Source organism: Antechinus flavipes, chromosome 3 (assembly GCF_016432865.1).
Source record: "Antechinus flavipes isolate AdamAnt ecotype Samford, QLD, Australia chromosome 3, AdamAnt_v2, whole genome shotgun sequence".
NCBI classification, from domain to species: Eukaryota; Metazoa; Chordata; class Mammalia; order Dasyuromorphia; family Dasyuridae; genus Antechinus; species Antechinus flavipes.
This window is the reverse complement of record NC_067400.1, coordinates 399,530,887-399,546,420: the sequence shown is the minus strand read 5'-3', so window position 1 is coordinate 399,546,420 and position 15,534 is coordinate 399,530,887.

The window sequence follows — 15,534 nt, the reverse complement described above, 5'->3', positions numbered from 1 at the left end:
TGAGCATCAAGAGTGCTTGAAGTTTTTCTGTAGAGAAGATAATGAGAAAATCTGCATTGTGTGCAGATACTCCATCCTTCAACAGGGTCATACCCTGACCCAGCTGCAAGGACTCCACCCAAAACAAGAGGCAGGTGCCTTGCACACAAGCTGAGCCTGTTTGCTGAAGGAGCCAGTCAGGGGCATGCAGTGGCCAAAGTCCTACTCACTCCCAAAATCGTTTGCTGGTATTCACTGCTTCACTTGGCTGAGCTGTGCACCCTAAGTTGGCCCAACCAGCCTTGTAGTCAATTGTAACAGGAAAACATTAGGCTCCTGTGCCTCACCTGTCCTTTCTTGACCCTAAGTCCTCTTCATGATTTCTCTTTGTAGTTTTCAAACAGAAGTCTCTCCTGGGCTAGGGGTCCTCTGTACTTGGTCCTGGGGAGTCTCAGCACTAGTGTTTGGTTTTCCATCTAATAAAACTTTTCTGTTTTCAAAAAAAAAAAGAAAAGAAAAGAAAAGAAAAAATGGGGGTGTTCTAATACTTTTTAGCAAATTGTTATTCCTATTTTGAAGATAGATAAATATGAAAAGAGTTTCACATTTAATATATATTAATTAAATTAACAAGAGACAAAGAAAAACTGGATCATATTATATAATTATTACTAAATAATATTATTATACCATATAAGTAATATCATAATATTATATATGCATAACATGTATAATAACACAAGACCTCTTACTACGGATAGTTAAATGTCCTAATTTTGAGTATTGGTTATTGTTGGTTTTGAAAAACTATGCACAGTTTGATACACATACATACATACATGTATATGTATACACATGCATGTGATGCAACTCTTAGGGAATAATATAGTAATACCCCAAGATGAGGCTTGAGTTGATGCACTGAGGTCCCAAGCATGTGAGTCTAAAGAGTACTCTATTAATCTATATGCTTGGAGAAAGAATGGCCCCCTCCCACTCTTTGTGCAAGTCCTGATGTGTTGTATAGGAAATGATGATTTTGGTGGGTGGAGGCAAGGGAGTGGAAAGGGAAGCGGAAAGAGAGACTGCTGGCTGGCATCTTGACACAGCTGTTCGCATTGCTATTGCGACCACTCTTCACCTCTGATCCTCTTCTGCTAGCTGGCTTCCTGTCGCAGCTGCCCATATTGCTATCGCAATCCTTCTTCACCTCTACTGAGAATAAAGATTGAAGATTTTTCCCTTAACCTGAATTCATGACTCTGGTGATTTTAAATACATGGTCATCACAAAGAAAGGGGGAGCCACAGGTAACCCTAGAGAACTACTAAATCTAACCCTTTATACATTAACTTCTTGATTTTTGACAAAGATGCACTGGCTCTGGCAGACAGGTTGTATAACCCACCGGAAGAGCAGTGTCCAGTGCAAGCAGCTCCCCTATCTTTAGATAATCGCCAGGTGATGTGGAGAGACCCAGAAAGTGGTGAATGGAAGGGACCAGATAGACTAATTGCTTGGGGGAGAGGGTTTGCTTGTATCTCTACAGGTGGAGAAGGAATCAGATGGGTGCCAATGAGCCATATTCTCCTTGCCCATCATAGAGAGATGGAGCAGATCCTTGAAATGAAGGAGAAGACCCAAGAAATATTGGGTGGTTCTGTTGCTGATTGTGTTCACCATTGAAAGAGCGTGGCAGTTATGGCGTTTGACTCATGGACATAGAAAATTGTTGGACTTCAAAACCCTCAGAAATCATTGGATTCTCTGAGACATGATAAGATTGTTGTAGGACTTGAAAACCCTCAGGAATCACTGGATTCTTTGACACGTAAGACTTGAAAGCCCTCAAGATTCATTGGATTCTCTGAGATATAAGACTTGAAAGCCCTCAGGAATCATTGGGTTTTCTGAGAAATGATAAGACTGTTACAGGACTTCAAAATCTGCTGGAATCATTGGATTCCCTGACACATAAAAAGACTTTTGCAGGACTTCAAAAACTTGGGGGGATCATTGGATTCCCTGACATATGAAGCAATGGACAATAGATTGGTTTTAGACTATCTTTTGGCTGCTGAAGAAGGTGTACGTGTGACTGCTGTTTACATACTCTCCTTCTAGGACTTCTGGCAATCTTTTACAACACCATGTTGATTTATATTGTTTGTTATACCGTTACTTGCATGTACAATTCATGTTTGTTACACCACATCAAGCTTGTACTGACTGTGGGGAGAGTCATCACTAATAGCCTCTGTGTTATTGCTATGTGCTTGTGTAATACCTCCCATGCTGATGGGTTTGTGCATACCTGTTTCTAATAAGACCCTTCAGCCCAGAGACCTACTAGCAACTCCCACTTCCCTTTGGTGCTTTTCATCTCCCTTCCTGAGGTGTCAGGGAAGGCGTGATTTTCTCCTTTTTAGTGCTTTCACCTTCCTTCCTGAGAAGTCAGGGGGGTTGTGATTACCTCCTTTTCGGTGCTTTCACCTCCTTTCCTGAGAAGTCAGGGAGGGTGTGATCACTTCCCCTTGGGGGTTCTGACCTCCCTGAAGAGTCAGGGATGGCATGATCACCTGTGTTCTAAAACAAAAGAAAGCGGGAGATGTAATGGGCTGAGGGTTGAGGTGATGCACTGAGGTCCCAAGCACGTGAGGCTAAATAGTAATTGGACCATACTCTATTAAAATATACGCTTGGAGAAAGAATGGCCCCCGCCCACTCTTTGTGCAAGTCCTGATGTGTTGTATAGGAAATGATGATTTTGGTGGGTGGAGGCAGGGGAGTGGAAAGGGAAGCGGAAAGAGAGACTGCTGGCTGGCATCTTGACACAGCTGTTCGCATTGCTATTGTGACCACCCTTCACCTCTGATCCCCTTCTGCTAGCTGGCTTCCTGTCACAGCTGCCCATATTGCTATCACAATCCTTCTTCACCTCTACTGAGAATAAAGATTGAAGATTTTTCCCTTAACCTGAATTCCTGACTCTGCTGATTTTAAATACGGGTCATCACACAAGGCTACCTGGACTTGAAAATAATCTAGTATAAACTCTAGGCTAATGATATTTCTTCCCTTGGATTATCTTGCCTTAATTTACCTTATATAGCCAGGATGCTGAGTTCAAAAGATTGCTAGTTGTTAGATAAAAGCCTGATGACCAGTGACAATGGGTTGGTTGGAGGTGAAGAGCATCACTAATGAGATGCCTAAAGTTCACACAGATGCAATACAATATTGAATGCCCTCCTCTTAATCTAATTGTGTTTCAGGTCTAAAAACATACCTTTGGGTAGAGCACCTGCATACTAAGTAAGAATCTGACCCCCTCCTCAACTTCACTTCTAAGTCATAAAAATAGTAGATCAGTTAATAATGTAACTGATCTACTATTTTTATGACTTAGAAGTGAAGTTTACCTGCTTGCTCCTTGCTTTTTTGCTACCATCCTCATTTGGAATATAGCCTGCTTTAATCAGCATTGTGATTATAATAAATTTTGCCCCTTGATATGGGGATGGGTCTAAGCCTGAAAATTCTTCTGAGACACCTCATGACACCAGTCAGGAACTCCACATTTGGGGGTACATTTGACTTCTAATAGTATTAGCAGTTTGATTTGCTTTATATGATAACCTATCCCATAGTTATCTAGTATTCCACATAGTCCAAGAAAAGTGGGTGAGAAGTTTTTGTTTCCCAAAATATAGGAAAGCCATCAAGTAGAGACAGAAAAACAGTAATTTGACCCTTGTAACTCACAATAAAAATTACAAAAATAATAGCTTTTTCTGAGAATCAATCATACATAAGATAGTGTTGATATAATAAATAACAATATAATAAGCTAGAAGCAGTTTTCAATTCCTTTCAGGGGCTATCACCAAACTTTGTCTCTCTTCTTTTTGATCAAATTAATATATTGGATTCTTTTCTATGACACCTAGTTTTTGGCATTTAGAAATAAACAGTGTCTTCCATTTTAATATACATTAACAATTCAACTTGTCTGTAGTCAGTTCCTTCCCTAATTATAATTTTATTATTGAAGAATTTATTCTAATCATCTTCATAGGGGCAACCTCTTTCCCAGAAAGATTAATTTTCAATCATTTGAATGCTGATTTTCATTATATTTTTCTTGTTTTTCATTATATTTTAGGTTTCTTTTGGGCTCCCCTATTGAATTCTAATGCACCTGTTTCTAGCACAGGTAGTGTGGCCCTTTTTATCTTCTTTTTTTAGTTTTTTCCATGCATTTCTGAAATTATCATGTGTTGATTCCTGAAGTCATTTAAAAATTTGAACCATTAAATAAATACCTTTTTATGGTCTATTTATTTTTCACTTTTCACAGAAATATGACTTTTGAATAAAGTCAAAGAAAGTATAAAGCAATATAGAGTTCTATCTATATTTACATTCTGCTTTTGTAAAGGCAAAGACCCAAGAAACAACATGAATTGAATCTGCATGGGGGAATACTTCAAGGCATTAGAAAACAATTACTCTGTTTCCAAGTATCTATTTAAATTTGTTACTTCCTGAAGGTCTATGGCATCTTGAGAAGTAGGATGAATTTAGATTTCAGTCTGAAGCATGTTTGGACACTCAAATAAATTGATTGGCTTCCTTTGAGAGGAACTTCAAAGCATTTGGATTCTAGTAGGTTTTGCCCTGTTTAGAAATGCTATATAATTACTTTCACATGTACATTTCACAATGTTACCCCGACAGTGAAAGAAGGAAACATATTTTAACATTACTCTATGTCATTTCCCTAATGAAAGAGATTTGGTACATTTTGTTCATTTTAAGATTTTTTTTAAACAAAATGTGTTACTTATATGAATATTTCATTTTGTCTCAATGTTTTCCCTTACGTTCTTTCTTTTGCTTCTTGGTGCTATCTAACCATATATCTTGGTACCAAAAAACTACTTAGTTTTTCATTCCCAGAACTTCTCTTTGACACAAAATATACCTCAAAGTTAATAAAGGGCTAGCTGGGTCCCTTTACTTCTATTCTACTTCTACTTAATTTTTTTTCCCAGTCTAATGGTCTTATTCATTCCACTCTTCTTTGGCCCCCACCTACCTTTCCAATCTACAGTGACATTGGTGTTCTTGCTGATTGTTGAACAAGATAATTCATATTCTGAATTGTGGTATTTTCAGTGAATGTTTTCTCTAATACCCGGAATGTTTTCTCCCTTCATCTCTGCTTCTTGACTTCCTTTAAGCTCCATCTAAAAGATCAATTTCTACAAGTAAGCTTTCCTAATTCCATTAATTCTACATCCTTCTATTTTATTGGTTACTTCTAATTTATCTTTGGGTGATGAATGAAATTTTCTGAGACATAATTTGAGTAATTAATAATAATTTATTAATTATGACCAGCAAATGATTAATAGATTTAAGTCTTCTGCTTCTCCCACTTAGAATGTGAGGTAATCATGAAACTTAATATCCTCCAAACTATGGAGAAAGGAAACCAGTTCTACCTAGACCTCTCTGGATGATTTTCCCTTTATAAACTAGGTTATCTTATATTCTAATGGAAGGTTTCAAGGATAGAAGGTTATTTCCCAAGGTCCTACCTAGATTGTTCACAAGATCTTCAAACTGGGTGGAGTTACAACCTAGAGCAAAAGTCATTTACCCAAAGGATGTAGACAATCTTATCTATCAAAAATATCCTTCAGAGACTGGATGAATAACCTAAAGGGACTGATTTCTGAATGAAGAAATAGGAAGAGAAAAACTTAATATTGATTTAATAATTGGCAATTAATAAAAGAGAAAAATAATCATTTTTCTCATTTGTGCATAGTTGTTTGCATGTTCTCTCTCTCTCTCTCTCTCTCTCTCTCTCTCTCTCTCTCTCTATATATATATATATATATATATATATATGTGTGTGTGTGTGTGTGTGTGTGTATGTATGTATGTATATATGATGACCACACTAGCACCCTAGACACCCCAGAATCAGCCAGAGTCAGGATAAGCAAAAGTCCTTAGTCTTTATTCTTGGTCTTTAGAGGTAGAGGTGAAGGGGATGAAAGCAGGATCTCTGCAACCTCCTTCTTCCTTGTTCACTGCCAAAGTGACCCTGGCTAGTCTTACTCCACCCCCTAGTCTCTCCTACAATTTTTTGTAAATACCAATCATTGAGCCAGCACAGGATAGTAGGAAGGGCCATTTTCCAAGGATATGCCTATAGAGTACTGTCCAATTGGTAATTATCCTCAAGTGCTCGGCTGTCCCAACCTCAATGCCTCGACTCAAGAGTTTCAGCCCTCTACATTTCCCTCTTTCTTTTGTTTTAGAACACAGGTGGTTATGCCATCCCTGACTTGAGAGCCCCCAAAAGTAGGTGATCACACTCCCCCAACTTCTCAGGAAGGGAGGTGAAAATGCTAAAAAGGAGATGATCATGCCCTCCCTGACATCTCAGAAAGGGAGATGAAAAGCACCAAAGGGAAGTGGGGATTGCTAGCAGGTTTCTAGACTGAAGGGTCTTATTAGAAACAGGTATTCACAAGCCCATCAGCATGGGAGGTATTACACAAGCACATAGCAATAATGCACAGGCTATTAGTGGTGACTCTCCCCACCACCAGTGCAAGCTCAATGTGGTGCAACAAACATGAATTGTACATGCAAGTAGTGATATAACAAACAATATGAATCAACATGGTGTTGTAAAAGATTTCCAGAAGTCCTAGAAGGAGGGTATGTAAACAATAGTCACACATACACCTTCTTCAGCAACCAAGGGATAGTCCAAAAATCTAATGTCTATTGTAAGTTTTTGAAGTCCTGCAACAGTCTTTTTATGTGTTAGTGAATCCAATGATTCCAGCAGATTTTGAAATCCTGCAACAGTCTTATCATTTCTCTGAAAATCCAATGATTCCTAAAGGTTTTGAAGTCCCACTACAATCTTATCATGTCTCAGAGAATCCAATGATTCCTGAGAGTTTTGAAGTCCAACAATTTTTGATGTCCATGAGTCAAATGCCATAACTGCCATGCTCATTCAGTGGTGGGCACAGTCAGCAATGGAACTACTGATGTTTTGGGGTCTTCTCTTTCATTTTAAGGGTCTGCTCTGTTTCTCTCCAATGGAGAAGGAGATTACGGCTTGTTGGCACCCATTTGATTCTTTCTCCTTCTGTGGAGATACAAGCAAACTCTCTCCCTCAAGCAGTTTACCTATCTGGTCCCTTCCATTCTCCACTTTCTGGATCTCTCCACATCATCTGGCGATTATCTAAAGATAGTGGAGCTGCTCGCACTGGACACTGCCCTTCTGGTGGGTTATAAAACCTGTCTGCCAGAGCCAGTGTATGTTTGTCAAAAATTAAGAAATTAATAATATAAAAAGATAGATTTAGAAGTTCTCTAGGATTACCTGTGGCTCCCCCTGTAAAATCTTACACTGTGCACAAAAGTGTGCAAAATGTTTAGAAGTATATGCAGGCCCATTATCTGTTTTTATTGTTTGTGGCACACCCATAACTGCAAATGCATGTATAAGGAATTCAGTGACCACTTGGGTTATCTTTTTTGCAGCTGGTATTGAAAAAGTGAATCCTGAAAAACCATGAGGGTTCTTCCCTGGAGGCAGTGTAGGAGCATGGAAAGGAAAGCAAGCTGTACAGGCTTTTACTATGCTCCTAGCTTCCTCTTTTGTTATCCCAAATTGTAAATGAAAAGCTCGAGCAGCCTGATGGTATTTAGAATGGAATTCCTGGGCCTCCTGAAATAAAGGCGTACTGGCTAAGATAGTTAAAAGGCTATCTGCCTTTGAATTCCCATCAAAAATAAGACCTGGAAGTCCACTATGTGAGTGGACATGCAAGATATAAATCTTACCTGAATGTTTTCTCATTTGCTCCTGAAGTTCCTTAAAGAGCTGATATATATTAGAAGCTGCAAATTTTATTTGGGCTGTGGCAATTCTTTGTACCACACCTACTGAATAGGCTGAATCAGATATTATATTTATGTCTCCTGGGTAATAAGTGAGAGCTAACATGATTGCATATAATTCATTCTGCTGAGTGGACTGAAAAGGAGTTCTGACTACTCTCTTTATAGTTAAGTCATGAGAGTATACAGCACAAATATTGTGTTTGGACGCATTTGTAAAGATAGTTGGTCCTTTAAGAGGAACTTTAGAAACCTTTTCTTCAAGAATCCATTGCTAATTATGTAAAAGTTTGGTTATCTTTAATGGAGACCCATGTGCAAAATTTGGAGCCATGACTAATAAAATTTGCCACTCTGGGATGGTCTCAGAACACACATTAATTTGTGTATTGGTGTAAAAGGTGTATATCTTATCAGGTCTTGCCCCAGGTAATTGTATTGCTCCCTTAATGGCCTTTAATAAAATTCTAGCCACAAGCACTGGGTAAGGAGTAAGGCTTTGTTCTGGTTGGGCTGGGAGGTTCACCCACTCTATCACACTGTCTCCTTGATGAAGGACTGCTGTGGGTGCCTCTTGTGTGGCAAAAACTGATATTTCCAAGGGTTTTTGAGTGACTCTTTCAACCACATTGGATAAAGCCAATTCAACTTTTCTTAAAGCCTCTTGAGCTTCTTTTGTAAGCTGGCGTGGTGAATTTAAAGCACTGTCTCCCCTTAAAATGTCATATAATGGTTGTAACTGATAGGTAGTCAAGCCTAACACTGGTCGCATCTACTGGATATTTCCTATCAATTTCTGAAAATCATTTAAGGTGTTTAGCTTCTCTGTTCTTAAGGACAGTTTTTGTACTGTAAGCACCTTAGGGTATACTTCATATCCTAAATATTGAAAATGAGCATGTCTTTGAATTTTCTCTTCAGCTATGTATAATTTGTAGTATCTTAATGTTTCTATCATCTTTTGTAGACATGCTTCTAGCATTTGTTCCTCAGATGCACATCCCAATATATCATCCATATAATGTAATAGCATAATTTTTGGAAATGCTTTTCTTATTGGAGCAAGAGCAGCAGAAGCATGCATTTGACACATAGTGGGGCTGTTTTTCATTCCCTGTGGCAAAACTGTCCATTCATATCTTTTATAAGGCTCAGCTAAGTTAACGCTGGGCACTGAAAAGGCAAATCTTTTCATATCCTCCTTATCCAGAGGGATAGAATAGAAACAATCCTTAATATCGATGACCCAAAGAGGCCACTCTCTAGGCAATTGAGTAGGAGATGGAAGTCCAGGCTGAAGAGTTCCCATAGTTTTCATCTGTTCATTCACTTTTCTTAAATCAGTGAGCATCCTCCATTTTCCTGATTTCTTTTTTACAACGAACACTGGGGAATTCCAAGGACTTAGAGAAGGTTGTATATGCCCTTGTTCAAGCTACTTCTGTACTATATCTAATAAGGCCTGAATTTTATCGCTACCTAAGGGCCACTGTTCTATCCACACTGGTGTATCAGTTTTCCATTGGATAGGAACAGGTGAAAGTGTTGGCAGGCCTTCAACAGCAGCCCTGCTTAAAAAAACCGAAGTACTCATTTTTAACCCTAATTGTTGTAAAACGTCTCTTCCCCACAGATTGATGGGGAGTTTTTCAACTATAAAAGGAGTAAAAACTCCTGTTTTGCTTTCAAAAGTCCATCTCATAGGGGCAGCACTAACTTCAGCTGTTATTGATCCTCCTACTCCAGACATATAGGTATCTGCTTTAATCTTTGGCCAGTGACTGGGCCAATTGGCACCTCTAATGACTGTACAATCTGCACCTGTGTCTACCAATCCTTCCAATGGTAGGCCATTTATATAGATCGTGAGCATAGGTCGGTCAGCCATTACAGCTGCTGTCCAGTATATTCCTGGATTTTGTGGTCTGGAGTCAGAACCTGGGTGACTATCACCAGGTTGCTTATTAGGATTCTGTATGAGTAAACCTGATACTACTACTTCTCCTGGGTGATAAGTCACACATTGTCTACCTGTATTAGTGACTGGGATATTATCTACACATTCCCCAGTTTCCCACATCAGTGTGTGGATGGACACTGTTTTGTATGTACAAAAAGGAGGTGAAATGGTCAAGCCTACTGTGCCTGGAGGTAGGGGATCCATAGGCTGGAGAGTAACAGATTTCACCTCTCCAGGGGGTATCTCAGTTGTCCCAGCTGCATACAACTCTATTCTCCCTAATTGTAATTCCTTTCTGCCATCAGGTTGCTTCCTGGCTGGTTGACTGTGTAATCCTCTCCTCCCATCATATGGCTTTCTGGCTGATTGATCATGTCTGGGTACTGGACTTCTAGGCACTCTCTGGGTGCACCATTGGCTGCCATCATGCCCCAAGTGTTTTTTGCCTTGGGCCCTGGGGCTGGGCCCCTTATCCCGTTTCCCTGAATCTGTCTACATTCTGAGGCCTAATGGAAGTCTCTGTTGCACTTTGGACATGGGGTATTGGGTCTTGTTCTCCCACCCTGTTTTCCCATTCTATCTCTATACCAACATTGACTTTCAGATGCCCTACTTTTCCACACTGAAAGCATCTACGAGTCTCTCTGGAAGTCCCTTACCAGGAGGGAGTCTGTCTTCCCATGTTTGGATTTTGGGAAGTCTGCATCATAGCCTGACTATAAAAGGCATCTGTGCCCACTGTGGCACAGTTGCTTATGAGCTCCTCTAAAGGAGCATCCTTGTGCAGTCATAGTATAATTCTTCTGCAAACCTCATTAGTATTTTCCTTAGCAAGTTGCCTTATCAAACTGTCTGTTACTGCATTTTCTCCATTTGTTCTTGTGATAGCGGTCTGCAAACATCCCACAAAGTCAGCAAAGGATTCATTTGGCCCTTGTGTTATTTTTGTGAAGGCCCCACCCTTTTCATCTTCATTGTGGAGAGAAGCCCGCGCTTTGATAGCATTAGCATCAATTTGCTCATATGCTGCTATAAAATAATTAATTTGTACTGCGACATCTGCATAAGGACCTACACTTGTTAGTAGGTCACAGGTGATTGCGGTAGGAACTCCACTTTGACTATTTTGTTGGGCTTGTATCCTACAGAGCTCACTATATTCAGAAGGCCAGTTTTGTCCAGATTCTAGGCATATCCTTGCTATAGATTTCCAGTCATTAGGGGTCAAGATTTCAAAAGCCAAATTCTGTAATAACATCTTAACATAAGCTGATGTAGCCCCATAAAGAGTGCAAGCTTTTTTCAGGTCTTTGAGGATTTCTATATCAAAAGGTGAGTATCTTCTACTTTCTTGACCTGAAGAATTAAACTGTTGAATTACCGGAAAAATGTGGTGTTGAAGTTCTGATACATTTTCCCCTTCTTCTTTGGCCTTAATTAGTCCCTTTTGCAATCTACTCATAGGAGTAGCTGGATGCTGGGGGGGAGGTGCTGGTGCTGTCACTCCTCCCCTCCCCCCCCACCCCATCCCTCCTCCCTCCATCCCGGAGGGTGGAGTTAATGAAGGAGAGTCAATTACCTACTCCTTAGGTGGGGCTGAAGCTGCCTCAGAGTCACCCCACCTTTGAGCCTCACTTAAGTCTCCATGCCCTGTGGGGATATGGCCATTAATCTGTTCTTTGTCTTCCTCCTTTATCTCAGGCTTCCCCATTTGGCTATTCCTAGAGTTTCTTCCTTTTCTCCTGGAACTTATATAGTATCTTAAGGTCAACTGTATCATATTATATAAATAGAATGCTTCGATGGAAATTGAATGAGGACCATTTTCATTGTAATATGCGGAGAGCTGTTGACCAACCAATGCCCGTTCTCTAGAGAGATTTGCTCTGCCTCTAAGAACCAAGAGGAGGTGCGTTTTAATGTACCCAGAAGTCTAGCTGCCTGTTCCCAAGTTATAAGTAGCCCTTGATCTTCTATCAGCTTAAGCAGGCTTTCTATAGCACCACTCCTGGGTGGGGCTGGGGTTGGGGGGGTTGGAGTGGAGAATGGAGAATCTTTAGCTAGGATCTGTCCCATTTCAGCCAAAAAAGGTTACTAATTTAGTTTTTAAGAAAATAAGTTTCCTGTTTGTCTTATACTCACCTAAGTTCCTGGTCACTGGAGACTTCTTCAGTGAAAGTAGGGTCCTTGGTTCCCACACTTGGGCGCCAATTGTAATGACAGCATATTTAAAATCAGCTGGAGTCAGGAATTCAGGTTAAGGGAAAAATCTTCAATCTTTATTGCAGTGAAGAGGTGAATAAGGATTGCGATAGCAATATGGGCAAGAAAGATTGCAATAGCAATATGGGCAGCTGCGACAGGAAGCCACTAACAGAGGGGGATCTGAGCAGAAAAACCGTAGCAATGGCCATGCAATCAGTCTCTCCTTCCCCTTCCTTTTCCACTCCCCTGCCTCCACCCACCAAAATCATCATTTCCTATACAACACATCAGGACTTGCACAAAGAGTGGGCGGGGGCCATTCTTTCTCCAAGCTTATATATTAATAGAGTATGGTCCAATTACTATTTAGCCTCATGTGCTTGGGACCTCAGTGCATCAACTCAACCCTCAGCCCATTACAAATTCCTCCTTTGACTTTGGTGTGCAACTAGACTGGTCCCCTATAATACTCCCAAATCAGTTATCAGGTCCTATTTTGTCCTACCTTCAATTTCTTAGAAGTTTGCCAATGTTTCCCCTGCCCTTCTGTATATGTATTCAGATCTTGATCTATGCTGAATTGTCTAGGATCAGAGAATTCTAAATTTCAGAACCTCTAAAATATCTAGGGTGAGAGTACTGTGGACTTCTGGTACCTCTGATTTGTCATTATCAAAAAGTACTACTCTCTCTTGGCCTCCTGTTCACAATCTGAATAATTGTGAAGAGAACTCCAGGATTCCTGACCTATAAGAACAAAGTACTAAAGTTTTCAGATGTCATTGGAGCAGCTTTTTAAAAATTACTACAAGTTGTGAGTTTATTTATTTGTGATCATGTTTGCTTCCCAAATGGAAGATCCTTCAGACTTTTGGTAACTTTTGTATGGCACTGGTTTTGGGTGAAATTATTTCCTCCTTTTAATTTCTTGATTTATATTCAAGTTTGTGATCTTTTTACATATTCACCAGACAATATATTAGGTGGCTGAATTCTTATACATTCTTTCTTGCTACTGTCTTAATCAGAAGTTCCTTTATAATGCTTATTTTCATATATTTGCTTTTATTCCTTTTGTCTGCAAGACCTATATACAGTAATATTGTTTCATTCCCTCATGCTCTTCTAGGGTTATTTCATTTGAATATAGTACAAAAGGAATAAAGTAGAGTGTTCCTCATAACTTTTGTTGTTGTTGGAGAGATAGAGAGATGCTGAGGGAAGAAATTGAGTAAATCCACATAAAACTGTTCCCTAGACTAATGAGATAGGCACTGTAATTTTTTTTAAGCACCAATATGAAATCTAGGTCAAAAATTCTCTGATAATTATTTTTAAAAGTTTATATTTTCCCTGAATATCTTATTGTATTGGTTAGAAACATAATATTTATAAGTATATAATTTCAAATTCCTAATTTTTATTGCTGAATACTTAACTGATTATACTCATTACACTGAATTAAATTAATCTTAAGATTTATTATATTTGTAAAACTCAATGGCTCCAACATCTCAAATATATTTTAAAATTATAATGCTTCCAAAAAAAGATTGTGTGTAGGCATGCATATGTATGTGTTTTGGGAATTAAGAGAAAATGGACTTATACCATTAGGAGACATTTAAATTACTTCTATTCTGGAAGTACAGAAGAAAAGAAAACTACAGTGTTACCAGTAATTTCCACTTGAAATCACTTTATTTCATTGAATGATTTCTTTAAGACAAATCCATCAACTTGAAACTTATTTTTTTCTTTTGTTTTATCATCTTTGATGCAGATAGCTGTAATCACATTCTCATGAAAATCTTTTCAGTTTATTCTATAGGCAAAATAAATAAAAATTCATTAAATGTTTGTCATTGTACTTATTTTCTAACTTCATCGATATCACCTGATCAATTTGATAACTCTTTCTGAAAGATTTCCAAAATCTTCAAATTCTTTTCTAACTGAAACTAGGAATGTACTAACGGAGGATTCTATCATTTAGCAATTCATCCCACAAGTCCTATGAATTATAGTCATATTTATCACTATTCTTCCTTTTAAAATTAGAAAGGTTCATTGCTGAGTACAGATCAGTTTCACTATTTCCTCCTAGCTATTTTTCTATTTTCCTTCTACAGAGCTGCTCACTCTCCATCTGGTCATTATTTAGCTTATTTTTCTTGTCTTTATTCTATTTTGTTCCTTCTTTCTAATTATTTTGCTAATTACTCAAGGTGACTTTGATACTATATTTTAAAGTGATGATTATAGCTTGAATAAACAATATTTTACTTTTACAATGCACAGAGATTTTAGAGGAAAGAAAAAGATGATAGTTTATTACTTAATCCTTCTGGAATACAATTTATGTTGTCCAATTGCTCAATATATTGTAATAACATCAATAATAGATGTAAAAGATTGTAAGAATTAAGTGTTGGTTGAGTTTTTAGAGGTCATTTAATCTAACCTTTCAAATTTTCTCTGTATGACATCTTCATTATTTGTATTTATAATAAAGGTTGTAACACAATTTTCCTCTCAATTTCCTTGTAGCCCTATACTTTGTTTCAATGACTCCTATAATATTGATTTCCTATATAAAAATGTTAGCTATTTGTGACCCTGTATTACATATGATGTATGTAGTATCTAATGAATGTGAAAATAAGTTTAAAGTTCTAAGTCACTACAGTAATGCTTAGCACTAAGTGCTATTAGCAATATTAGGTCATATATCTAAACTACAGAACAAGGAGGAAATAGGCAGTAGTTAAAATAAGACTCAAAAGATTTGGGCTTTTGTGTAATTGATTCTCCTGGATTCCCTATAGACTTGGCTTACATCTTACTTTTCAATCAAGGTCTTTCTCAGTATACCTTCCTTTAATATACTCACTTGTATAAATACTGTTTGTATCTTGGATGTACCTAGTTATTTATAAAGTCCATTAAACCTATATAAATGGTCTATTTAGAATGTAAGATCCTTGAAGGTCATTATGTTTTTGCCTTTTAAAAAATGTATTCCAAGAAATCAACAATGTTCCTGACAAATAATAAACATTTAATAAATGTTTGTTGACTTATTGCTAACTGCATGAAATTAAGTAACTCAAATAACATCTCTGCTTTTTAGTTTGCTCAGCTATAAAATGAAATAATAATAGTAGCAATAATAACTGGTCTATATTAAACTGCTATTTTAAAACACAGAGGAATGTCTCTGAAAAATGGGACATGGTATCACTAGATACAGTATATGACCATACTGTCATAAGAAAATAATTTTCTTCTGAATCATGTCACTAATAAGATGTAACCTTAGAAATATTTTCCTGTCCTTACTAGCTCTCCAAAATTACTGATAATGAGAGAAAAAATTGATGCATGAGAGAAAAAAGTAATTATAAGTGTCTCCATAGACCCAATCACAAAGGAACGTAACA